Source organism: Balaenoptera musculus, chromosome 4 (genome assembly GCF_009873245.2).
Source record: "Balaenoptera musculus isolate JJ_BM4_2016_0621 chromosome 4, mBalMus1.pri.v3, whole genome shotgun sequence".
Lineage (NCBI taxonomy): Eukaryota > Metazoa > Chordata > Mammalia > Artiodactyla > Balaenopteridae > Balaenoptera > Balaenoptera musculus.
Genome location: NC_045788.1, coordinates 60861691 through 60875585, shown reverse-complemented (window position 1 = coordinate 60875585; position 13895 = coordinate 60861691). Strand labels below are relative to the sequence as shown.

General features: G+C 40.0%; 2 protein-coding genes across 4 annotated transcripts in view; one reads left to right on the top strand and one right to left on the bottom strand.

Moving 5' to 3' along the window:
- Window positions 1-13895, top strand: part of MCF2L2 (MCF.2 cell line derived transforming sequence-like 2) — a 245936-nt gene that overhangs the window by 124553 nt on the left and 107488 nt on the right. The gene's annotated exons all lie outside the window — the stretch shown is intronic.
- Window positions 1-13895, bottom strand: part of B3GNT5 (UDP-GlcNAc:betaGal beta-1,3-N-acetylglucosaminyltransferase 5) — a 62967-nt gene that overhangs the window by 8095 nt on the left and 40977 nt on the right. The window lies entirely within an intron of this gene.

Genomic DNA, 13895 nt, shown 5'->3' with positions numbered 1-13895 from the left:
AACAAGGGAAGAGTCTTTGGGGTGAGATTAGAGAGGTGTAGATGAAGTGTGGCTTCGTTGGCCATATGAAGGAGTTTGGTCTTTATTCTGAGAGCCACTGAAGGATTTAAGCAGGGGAATAACTTGATCAGATTTGCATTTTGAGTGGAGCATTGTTCTCTGAAGTCAGGAGAGTTATAGATAGTACACCTTCCTCTTAGATCCACATCACCTTGTATGTACTTCTGCAGAAGGGGCTTTTTTACCTCTTTTGAGTCATGGACCCTTTTGCGAATCTGATTCACATATTTTCAGGGTTCCGCACACTCAAAATGATTGAATGGAGTTTGATGTAGGCACTGTTTACAAAGGTATGGGCAGAATTTTGGAAACCCAGTATGGATGGTGAAGCACCCTGGGCTATAAAGAAACAGGGAGCAGTTACCCCCCCTAAGCCTGAAAGACAAAGGGGAACCCAAGAAGCACTACAGCTGTGACTGTAAGAGAGGTAGCCAGTAAGATCTGTGGCCTTGGGCAGAGGAATGCAGCCACTGGTGGAGAAATATATACCCCTACTTTTCTCTCTCCCTCTCAGATTTCCTGGTGGTACATCTCAGTAGCCAAATCCAACTAAAAGCCCATGGGCATCTAGTGAGCCCATCTGATGGAGTCTGTAGAGGTCAGCTTCCTGGGACACAGAACAGTATAGAGAAGATATAGTGGGGGAGCAGACAGGGAATACCCAGCATATATAACTTTTTATGATTAATTTTAGGGGACACCCTGAAGTCCATCCATGGATCCAGGCTAAGAGACTTTGCTCCAAAATGATACATAGCAAACTGTATTCTAGTTTTTTATTTTTAATGTCTGTCTTGTCTGTTACACTGGGAGCTGCAGTGAGGCAAGAGCCTCACCCATCTCTGTGTCCCTGTGCCTAGTCTGTGCCTGGTGTCCAGTCCATGTTTGCTGAACAAGTGGCAGGTGGCAGAGTGGGCCAAATACAGTGGGGGCAGCTTGGTGTGGGATTGTGCCTCAGTGATGTTCTTTCCCTGACTCTTCCCAGTGAGTTTTGGTGGTAAGATGTGATCTTGAGGTGGTACTGGGGGTGGTTAGGCAGGTCTACCTTCCCCTAACATAGGGACCCTTCTACTTCCCTGCAGAGAGGACAAAGAGAAGGCCCATCTAGTGTGTGTGCTATATTGTAGACCCAGGATTAGTAGCTTCATATCATATTTCTAAAGCAGAACAGTCTCACTCAGCTCCATGCCCATTAGCTCCTCAAACAAGTGTATCAGGTCAACCAGGGAGACTTGTGGCCACAGTTGCCATTTTGGCCAACATCAGCAAACTTCCTGACCACACCACCCACCAGGAAATAAATAAAACTTAATAAACCACCTCTGGGAAATAGGCAGAAACATGGAGGAAGGAGAAGACCAGAAGAAATATTTATTTTAAATATCCAAAATGGACCAAAAAAATCCCCCAAACCCATCTTTTCTTCTTTTGGTTTGGAGTAAAATTCTAGATTATAATATTTAAATATCCTGTTGTGTCAGAGTTTTGTCCACTGAGGAGTAATGACTTGGTTGTCAAAACTGGTACTCTATACATATAAAAATAATCCTAGTTATATGCATATACACACATTGGTATAGACACATGTATCTCCTTGGGCAGTTGATGCCAGGCATAGAAACAATGAGACCCCTACTATCAATGAGCACACCCACCACCGAGATCTTGGTTTCTTATACCATTCTCCAATAGAAGAGAACAGGGCTCCTTGGAGAAATGTCTGTATCTAGGACTGCGAAAGGAAATATACAAAATGATCCTAGAGAGGGAGATCAAGATGGCAGAGTAGGAGGATGCAGAGCTTACCTCCCCCAACAAACATATCCAAAATACATCTGCAAGTGGAGCAATTCTCACTGGAAACAAACGAGACTGGCATAAAGACACTTACACAACCAAAGCTGTAAGAGAGATCCACATGGAATCAGGTAGAAAGGGAAGGAAGAAAAGCAATCAGGTTGGGACCACACCCCTGGGAGGGGACACAGAAGAGGAGGGGGGTTACACAGGTTCAGAGATGCTCCCTGAGGAGTGAGCAGTTTGAACTACATATTGGGTGCCCCAGCCCCAGGGTCTGACACAGGGAGGACAAGTCCCTTTAGCTGGTTTAAAAACCAGTGGGATCAAACAACACATAAAAAAGATTATACACCACAATGAAATTGGATTCATCCCAGGGTCACAAGTATGGTTCAACATATGCAAATTGATCAATGTGATACACCACATCAACAAAAGAAAAGACGAAAGCCACATGATCATCTCAATAGATGCAGAAAAAGCATATGATAAAATTCTACATCCATTCATGAGAAAAACTCTGACCAAAGTGGGTATAGAGGGAACATATCTCAACATAATAAAAGCTATTTATGACAAACCGACAGCCAACATAATACTCAATGGTGAAAAGCTGAAACGCTTCCCACTAAAATCTGAAATAAGACAAGGATGCCTGCTCTCACCACTTCTATTCAACATAGTATTGGAAGTTCTAGCCACAGCAGTCAGACAAGAGAAATAAATAAAAGGTATCCAAGTTGGAAGAGAAGACGTAAAATTGTCATTATATGCAGATTACATGATAATATATATAGAAAACTCTGAAGACGCCACACAGAAACTGCTAGAACTGATAAGTGAATTCAGCAAGGTAGCAGCATACAAGATTAACATACAGAAATCTGTTGCATTCTATACACTAAAAAAGGGAAAGTAAAAAACAATCCCTTTTAAAATTGCATCAAAAAAAAAAAAAAAAAACCACTCAGGAATAAACCTGACCAAAGAGGTGGAAAGACTTTTGTGCTGAGAACTATAAAGCATTAATAAAGGAAATTGAAGATGATTCAAAGAAATGGAAAGATATCCCATGCTGTTGGATTGGAAGAATTAATACTGTTTAAATGGCCATACTACCCAAAGTAATCTATAGATTTAATGTGATCCCTATCAAATTACCATGACTTTTTTCACAGAACTACAACAAATAATCCTAAAATCTATATGGAACTATAAAAGACCCAGAATTGCCAAAGCAATCCTGAATAAAAAGAACAAAGCAGGAGGCATAACCCTGTAGACTTCAGACAATACTGCAAAGCTACAGTAATCAAAACAGCATGGTATTTGCACAAAAACAGATGTATGGATGAATGAAACAGAATAGAGAGCCCAGAAATAAACCCACACACCTATGGTCAATTAATCTTTGACATAGGAGGCAAGAATATACAATGTAGAAAAGACAGTCTCTTCAGTCAGTGGTGTTGGGAAAGATGGACTGATGTATGTAAGTCAATGAAGTTAGAACACTCCCTCACACCATACACAAAAATAAGCTCAAAATGGCTTAAAGACTTAAATATAAGACATGACACCATAAAACTCCTAGAAGAAAGCATAGGCAAAACATTCTCTGACATAAATTGCAGCAATGTTTTCTTAGGTCAGTCTCCCAAGACAATAGAAATAAAAGCAAAAATAAACAGATGGGAGCTAATCAAACTTACAAGCTTTTGTACAGCAAAGGAAACCATAAATAAAACAAAAAGACAGCCTACAGACTAGGAGAAAATATTTGCAAACAATGTGACTGACAAGGGCTTAATTTCCAAGATATACAAACAGCTCATACAATGCAATACCAAAAAACAAACGACCTGATTGAAAAATGGGCAGAAGACCTAAATAGACATTTCTCCAAAGAAGACATACAGATGGCCAAGAGGCACATGAAAAGATGCTCAGCCTTGCTAATTATCAGAGAAATGCAAATCAAAACTACAATGAGATACCACCTCACACCAGTCAGAGTAGGCATCATTAAAAAGTCTACAAATAACAAATGCTGGAGAGGATGTGCAGAAAAGGGAATCCTCTTATACTGTTGGTGGGAATGTATATTCGTGCATGCATTATGGAAAACAGTATGGAGGTTCCTCAAAAAACTAAAAACAGAGTTGTCATACGATCCAGCAATCCCACTCCTGGGCATATATCCAGACAAAACTCTAATTTAGAGAGATACATGCACCCCAGTGTTCATTACAGCACTATTTACAATAGCCAAGACATGAAAGCAACCTAAATGTCCATCGACAGATAAATGGATAAAGAAGATGTGGTATATATACACAATGGAATATTACTCGGCCATAAAAAAAGAATGAAATAATGCCATTTGCAGCAACATGGGTGGACCTGGAGATTATCATACTAAGTGATGTAAGTCAGAAAGAGAAAGACAAATACCATATGATATCACTTATATGTGGAATCTAAAATATGACAAATGAACTTATTTACGAAACAGAACAGACTCATGCCAGCACACACCCCAGCCTGTACCAGGTGCCCACTCTGGCACCTCTTGTTCCAGCACTGCTCCCCTCTGGGGCAAAGGTATCAATGCTGGAGGGGGAAGGGGAGAACACACACTTAGAACCAGCTCGGACCCAGCCCTCAGGACCTCTGTTCCAGCAATTTGGGATCAGACCCCGCACCCAACAGGGCAGTGATGGCCACTGAGCAGAGGGGAAGTCCTGCCTCACACCTGGCCCTGGCTTCAGCCCCTCCTTCTCCAGCCCCACCACCTACCAAGATGCTAGCTGCCAGCACACCCTGAGGCAAGATGTGACTTGTGCTCATGTCAGATCCAGCTCTCCCATCAAAGCTACTGGGCACATGCAGACTGTGTAGGAATGCTCCCACAGAGGACAACCCTTCAAGACCAGGATAGATAACTGTTTCACCTAATTTCATAAAGACAGAAAAAGTTAAGCAGAATAAGAAGACAGAGAAATTTGTTTCAAATGAAAGAACAAGGAAAAAACCCTGAAAAAACAAGTAATGAAACAGAGAAATAATTTGCCAGATAAATAGTTCCAAGCATTAGTAATAGTAATGCTAACTGAACTAGGGAAAAGAATATATGAACACAGTGGGAATATTAAGAAGGAACTACAGAGCTTCCCTGGTGGCACAGTGGTTAAGAATCCACCTGCTACTGCAGGAGACATGGGTTCAAGCCTTGGTCCGGGAAGATCCCACATGCTGCAGAGCAACGAAGCCCATGCACCACAACTACTGAGCCTGCACTCTAGAGCCCGCAAGCCACAACTACTGAGCCTGCAAGCCACAACTACTGAAACCCGCATGCCTAGAGTCCATGCCCTGCAACAAGAGAAGCCACCGCAATGAGAAGCCTGCGCACCGCAATGAAGAGTAGCCCCCACTTGCTGCAACTAGAGAAAGCCTGCGCGCAGCAATGAAGGCCCAACACAGCCAAAAATAAATAAATAAAATAAATAAATGTATTAAAAAAAAAGGAACTAGAAAATATAAAAAAAGAACCAGTCAGAACTGAAGAATACAATAACTGAAATGAAAAACACACTAGATGGAATTAACAACGGACTAGGTGATACAGAAGAACACTTAAATTGTCTGGAAGATAGAATAATGGAAATCACCCAATCAGAGCAGCAGAAAGAAAAAGAAATTTTAAAAAGGAGAATAGATTAAGAGACCTCTGGAACAACATCAAGCATACCTGCATTCGCATTATAGGGGTCCCAAAAGGAAAAGAGAGAAAGGGGTTGAAAATGTATTTGATGAAATTATGGCTGAAGATGTCCCAAACCTGAGGACGGAAACATATCCAGGTACAGGAAGCAAAGAGGATCCCGAACAAGTTGAACCCAAAGAGACCCACAATAAGACATCATAATTAAAATGGCAAAAGTTAAAGAGAGAATTCTAAAGGCAGCAAGAGAAAAACAAAGAATGATATACAAGGGAACCCTCATAAGGCTATAAGCTGATTTTTCTGCAGAAACTTTGCAGGCCAGAAGGGATTGGCCATGATATATTTAAAGTGCTGAAAGGGAAAAACCTACAATGCAGGATATTCTACACAGCAAGATTATCTTTTAGAGATAAAGAACTTCTCAGATGAGCAAAAACTAAGAGTTCATCGATACTAAATGGACCCTAAAAGAAATGTTAAAGGGTCATCTCTAAATGGAAAGAAAAGGCTACAAGAAGAAGTAAGAATCTATAGGAAAGGAGAAATCCCAATAGTAAAGGCAAATATATAGTAAAGGCTGTGGATGAACCATTTAAATAAGCTAGTATGAAGATTAAAAGACAAAAAAATTATGAAATCAACTATAACTACAATAAACAGTGAAGGGGTACACATGAAGATGTAAAATATGACATCAAAAACACAAAACATGGGGAAGGGAAATTTTAAAAATGTAGCTCTTTTAGAATGTGTTTGAACTTAAATGAGTATACCAGTTTAAAACAAGTAATTATAGTTACCAGTCAACATAGAATGAAGCCCATAGTAACCATAAATCAAAACCTGCAATAGAAACACAAAAACCCGAGAGAAAAGAACACAAGCATTCCACTAAAGAAAATCATGAAACCACGAGGTAAGAAACTAAAAGAAGAAGGAAGGAACAGAGAAGAACTACAAAAAGAACCAGAAAACAAGTAACAAAATGGCAACAAGTACAAAGACGTCAATAATTATTTTAAATGTCGATGCACTAAATGCTCCAATCAAAAGACATAGAATGGCTGATCAGATAAAAAAAGAATAAGACCTCTCTATAGGTGGCTTACAAGAGACTCACTTCAGAGCTAAAGACACACAGACTGAAAGTGAGAGGATGGAAAAAGATATTTTGTACAAATGGAAACAAGAAAGCGAAGGTAGCAATATCAGACAAAATGGACTTTAAAACAAAGTCTATAACAAAGGACAAAGAAGGGCATTGTATAATGATAAAAGGATCAAGAATATACAAGGGATATAACACTCATTAACATATATGTACCTAGCATAGGAAAACCTAAATATATAAAGCAAATATTAACAGACATAAAGGGAGAATCCCACAATAATACAATAATAGTAGGTGACTTTAACACCCCACTCATATCAATGGACAAAACATCCAGACAGAAAAATCAATAAGGAAACAATACTCTTAAATGGTATGTTAGACCAGTTGGACTTAATAGATAGCCACAGGACATTCTATCCAAAAACAGCAGAATATACATTCTTTTCAAGTGCACATGGAATGTTCTCCAGGATAAGTCACATGCCAGGCTACAAAACAATTCTCAACACATTTCAGAGGATAGAAATTATATCAAGCAATTTTTCTGACCACAAATATATGAAACTAGAAATCAATTACAGGAAGAAAATGGGAAGAATACAAACATGTATAGACTAAACAACATGCTACTAAAAAACCAATGAGTCAATGAAGAAATCAAAGAGGAAATTAGAAAATACCTCAAGACAAGTGGAAATAAAAGCACAACTTTCCAAAATCTATGGCACGCAGCGAAAGCAGTTCTAAGAGTTTATAATGATACAGGACTACCTCAAGAAACAAGAAAAGTCTCAAACAACCTAACCTGGTATCTAAAGGAATTAGATAAAGATGAACAAAGCCCAAAGTCTGCAGAAGAAAGGAAGTAATAAAGATCAGAGAAGAAATAAATAAAATAGAGACCAAAAAGCAATAGAAAAGATCAATGAAACCAAGACCTAGTTTTTTGAAAAGATAAACAAAATTTAAAAGCCTTTATCTAGCCTCATCAAGAAAAAAGAGAGGGGACCCAAGTTAACAAAATAAGAAATGAAAGAGGAGAAATAACAACCAACATCACAGAAATACAAAAAAGAAATCATAATAGTATATACTACAAACAGTTATATGCTAACAAATTGGACAACCTAGAAGAAATGGATAAATTTCTAGAAGCATACAATCTTCAAAGACTGAATCAGAAAGGAATAGACAATCTGAACAGACCAATCACTAGTAGTGAAACTGAATTTGTAATAAAAATAAACTCTCATCAAACAAAAGTCTGGGACTGGATGGCTTCACAAGGGAATTCTACCAAACATATAAAGAAGAGAAAATACCTATCCTTCTCAAACTATTCCAAAAAAATTGAAGAAGAGGGAGCACTCCCAAATTCATTCTATGAAGCCACCATTACCCTGATATTAAAACCAAAGACACCACAAAAAAAGGAAATTACAGGCCAATATCTCTGATGAATATAGATGCAAAACTCCTCAACAAAATATTAGTGAACTGAATTCAACAATATATAAAAAGGATTATACACCATGATCAAGTGGGATTAATCCCAGGGATACAAGGATAGTTCCAGATCTGCAAATCAATCAGTGTGATAGCCACATTAACAAAAGGAAGGATAAAAATCACATGATCATCTCAAAAGATACAGAAAAAGCATTTGACAAAATTCAACATCCATTCATGATAAAAATTCTCTTCAAATTTGGTATAGAGGGAACATACCTCAATATGTTAAAGGCTATTTTTGAGACTGGCCAAGATGGCAGATTAGAAAGATGCTGAGCTCACCTCCTCTCACGAGCACACAAAAATCAGAGCTATTTGTAGAACAACCATTGAATGAAAAAGACCAGAACCTACAAGAAATGATCTTGTACAACTAAAGACATAAAGAAGGAACCACAACAAGACGGGTAGAAGGGGCAGACTCACAATATAATCAAATCCTGTACCCCCAGGTGGGTGACCCACAAGCTGGAGAATAATTATATTGCAGAGTTTCTCCCACAGAAATGAGGGTTCTGAGCCCTACGTCAGGCTCCCCAGCCCAGGGGTCCTACACTGGGAAGAGGAACCCCCAGGGTATTTGGCTTTGAAGGTCAGCAGGGCTTAATTTAGGGAGTTTCACAGGACCGGGGGAAGTAAAGACTTCATTCTTAAAGGGCACACACAAAATCCTACATGCTCTGGGACCCAGGGCAAAAGCAGTAATTTGATAGGAGCCTGGGCCAGACCCATCTGCTGGTCTTGGAAAGTCTCTGGAGAGGTGGAGGGCAGCTGCGGCTCACCCTGGGCACATAGACACTGGCTGCAACCATGCTTGGGAGTTCCTTCTACCACTGGACACTGTTGTGGGTGGGCACCATTGTGGTACCCTTCCTCTAGCTCATTAGCACCAAGACCTGACCCCACTCAAGAGCATGTAGGCACCAGTGCTGGGACTGGCTAAGCAAACTGGGTGGGGACTCAGCCCCACCCAGGAGCAGACAGGCTACCTAAAGACTTCCTGAGCCCACAGCCACCTCTAGACATCCTCTAGACATGGCCTTGACTATCAGAGGGCCAAGGCCCAGCTCCCCCCACCAGTGGGCAGGCACCTGCCCTGCCCTCTGGGAAGTCTGCTCAACATCACCAATTATTAGAGAAATGCAAATCAAAACTACAATGAGGTACCAGCTCACACCGGTCAGAATGGCCATCATCAAAAAGTCTACCAGTAACATAATGCTGGAGAGGGTGTGGAGAAAAGGGAACCCTCCTACACTGTTGGTGGGAATGTAAGTTGGTACAGTCACTATGGAGAGCAGTATGGAGGTTCCTCAGGAAACTAAAAATAGAACTACCATATGATTCAGCAATCCCACTCCTGGGAATATACCTGGACAGAACTCTAATTCAGAAAGATACATGCATCCCTATGTTCATAGCAGCACTATTCACAATAACCAAAACATGGAAACAACCTAAATGTCCATGGACAGATGAATGGATAAAGATGTGGTACATATAGACAATGGAATACTACTCAGCCATAAAAAAGAATGGAATAATGCCATTTGCAGCAACATGGATGCAGCTAGAGATTATCATACTAAGTGAAGTAAGTCAGAAAGAGAAAGAGAAATACCATATGATATCACTTATATGTGGAATCTAAAATACGGCACAAACGAACCTATCTACAAAACAGAAACAGACTCACAGACATAGAGAACAGACTTGTGGTTGCCAAGGGGGAGGGGGGAGGGAGAGAGAGATGGACTGGGAGTTTGGGGTTGTTAGATGCAAACTATTACATTTAGAATGAGTAAACAACAAGGGCCTACTGTATCTCACAGGGAACTATATTCAGTATCCTGGGATAAACCATAATGGAAAATAATATAAAAAAGAATGTCTCTATGTGGATAATTGAGTCACTTTGCTGTACAGCAGAGATTGCCACAACATTGTAAATCAACTCTACTTCAATTTTTTTATGAAGGCATTCAAACTGAAGATAATGGAGATAATGGAACTCGTATACACTGTTGGTGGAAATGTAAATTGGTGCCACCACTGTGGAAAACAGTATGGAGTTTCCTCAAAAAACTAAAAATAGAACTTCCATATGATCCAGCAATTCTACTCCTGGGTATATGCCCAAAGAAAGTGAAAGCACTAATTTGAAAAGATACAATGCACACCAATGTTCATAGCAGCATTATTTATAATAGCCAAGATATGGAAGCAACCTAAGTGCCCATCAACAGATGAATGGATAAAGAAAAGTATATAACGCTGTGTATATATACAGTGTATATATATGTGATTGATATATATACCTATATATATTCCACTATATATATATAGTGGAATATTACCCAGCCATTAAAAAGAATGAAATTCTGCCATTTGCAATAACGTGGATGGACTTAGAGTGCATTATGCTTAGTGAAATGTCAGACAGAGAAAGACAAATACTCTGTTACCACTTGTATGTGGAATCTAAAAAATAAAACAAATGAAGGAATATAACAAAACAGAAACAGACTTACAGATATGAAGAACAAACAAGTGATTACCAGTGGGAGAGGGAAGGTGAGAGGGCAAGATAGGGGTAAAGGATTAAGAGGTACAAACTATTATGTATAAAATAAATAAGCTACAATGTTATATGTACAGCACAGGGAATATAGCCAATATTTTATAATTACTTTAAATAGAGTATAATCTATAAAAATACTGAATCACTCTGTTGTACACTTGAAATGAATATAATATTATAAATCAACTATACTTCAATTTTTTTAGAAAAGATGATCCCAGAGCATCTTATAGTGCCAGAAAGTAAGGAACTGCTCAAAACAAAACAAAACAAACCACAATGATGGGACATAGGGAGGCAATTGAAAGAGCTCCCTGTGACCAATGCTGGAACAATTTGAGCAACAAGATTCATAAAGTAATACTGGATTACAACTCAAAGTATAAAATAGATATCATGAATCCATTGTGATATAAATACATGATGGAATAAATAAATAAATGGAGGAAAGGAAACTAATCTCCCATACAGAAGAATTCCAAATTATTTATGTAGATTTATGTAGAGATTTATGTAGATGGAGTGTAACTTCCCACTCCCTAAGTGTGGGTTGCCCATAATGACTTCCAAAGAGTACAGTATGGGAAGGAAGAAATAAAAGAGTGACTTTACAGTGGAGAAACCTAACAAATACTATCTCAGCCAGGTGATCAAGGTCAACATCAAGAGCCTAAAGTCATATAGATAGTGTGTACTCTTGATATGGTGTGATGAAAATGACACTTTATTTCTGTGGTCTTCCCCCCCCAAAACCCCGTAACTCCAGTCTAATCATGAGTAAAACATCATATAAATCCCAACTGAGGGACATTCTACAAAATACCTGACCAATAATCCTCAGAACAGTCAAGTTCATCAAAAAACAGGAAAAGTTGAGAAACTGTCACAGCCAAGAAGAGCCTAAGAAGTCATGACAACTAAATGTGATGTGGTATCCTGGGAGGGGGGAAAGGTACATTAGGTAAAAACTAAGAAAATCTAAGCATGGATTTTATTTAATAATAATTTATTTTAATAATAAAAATAATGTATCAGTATTGGTTCATTAATTGTAACAAATGTACCATACTAACATAGGATGTTAATCATAGGGGAAATTGAGTGTGGTGTATATGGGAACTCTCTGTACTATTTTGCAATTTTTCTGTAAATCTAAAACTATTCTAAAAAATAAAATTTATATCTCAAGAACAGGTACTCTATGTCTAAAAGATTGAGTCTGTTACATTTAAGACACAGTGATGATCAAAACGACATCAGCAGTTAAACTGTTGTTTTTATAGCAGCCACCCTGTCTCTGTCTGAGGCTCTTCAAAGTGTTTTTTCCTAATACATTGCTATTGTGCTACCCTCTTAGTGCTGCTGTTTTGATTTTTCTCCCTCATTCACTTTCACCACCCAGTCCAGGGAATTAAACAATCTCAGTAGCAAACAGCAAAATTTGATTCTTCAAATATTCATTGGGTACCCAGTTTGCCCTTTATTCTGGGAATCAACAGTGAAAGTCACAGTCCCTGTATCAAAGTGCTGGCAGTTTGGTGGAAGACAAACATGTGCCCAGTAAATGCTCCTTAGTCCAAGAGCAGATAGAACGGAAGGGAGTGTGAGGCATATAGAGGAGGCATTTGTCAGCTCAGCCCGGGGAGCCCAGGGTGTTCATAGGAGAGGATGCCTAAATTTGGTCTGGAAGACTAAGTAGGGGTTTTCAGGGAACACAAAGTGGAGGGAGGGGACCTCGGCAGAAGGAACAGAGGTGCAAAGGCAGAGAGGCTGGAAACGAGTATTAGGGAAACTGGCGCAGCTGGAGGCTGGAGTGTGAAGGGTGGGTACTGGCAGGTGGGAGACTGGAGGGAGACCAGGGTCAAGTCATGAAGAGCTCAGAGCTCCCGAATGAGGAGTCTGGACTTTATCCTGATGCAGTGGAGAGCCCCTGCAGGGCTTTTAAACAGGGAAGTTATATGATCATATTTAATTTTTGAAAGATAATTCTGATTGTGGTATGGAGAATGGATTTGCAAGTAAAAAGAGGAAAGAGGGGAATGCAATGGTTAATCTTGCACTACCTCCCCCTCATCTGAGTTTAGGAATTTAGGGTCTCTTCTGACTACCTCATTATTTCCAGAGTTCACCCTGGGGTCTCAAGAGAAAGCTGCAAAAGGGCAAAGGTGATCCAAGTCCTGTCTAGCCCGAGTGGTGAGTCACTGGGCTCTAGCATGTGACACTGACCTCATACCAGGGCTGTCCCCCACACAACACCAATTTGACAATCATTCATTGAGTCAGATTTCTTGATCTTTGAGCAGCAATTAACACCTATGTCTCAGTTTCCTCAAGCTCATCACTGGACCAGAAGGGCAGAGTAGTAGTGTCTTATCACCATCCCCCTAGAAATACATCACCCTGACATAAGGGAATTTGGCTTTTTCTGGGACTTGGACTCATAGCTGTGTAATCAGAACCTTTAGTCCACGGCACAACTGAGCTTCCTGAGGCCAGAGACACATTCTCTGAAGTGACCTTTTAGACACAGACTCTGAGTAGGGGTCAGCAAACTACAGCCTGTAGGCCAAAGCTGCTTGCTACCTATTTTTGTAAACAAAGTTTTATCAGAACACAGCTGCTCTCTTTCATTTATGTATTATCTGTCATCTATGACTGCTTTTATGCTATGACAGCCAAGTTTGGCAGATTCGACAGAGACCAGATGGTCTGCAAAGCCTGAAATATTTACTATTTGATCCTTTACAGAAAAATTGCCAACCCCTGGTCTAGATCAACACTTTGCAATAGAAATATAATGCAGGACTTCCCTGGTGGCGCAGTAGTTAAGAATCCGCCTGCCAATGCAGGGGACACGGGTTCGAGCCCTGGTCCGGGAAGATCCCACATGCCGTGGAGCAACTAAGCCCATGCGCCACAACTACTGAGCCTGTGCTTTAGAGCCCGCGAGCCACAACTACTGAGCCCGTGTGCCACAACTACTGAAGCCTGCGCTCCTAGAGCCCATGCTCCGCAACAAGAGAAGCCACCTCAATGAGAAGCCCGTGCACCGCCAACAAAGAGTAGCCCCCGCTCGCCACAACTAGAGAAAGCCTGTG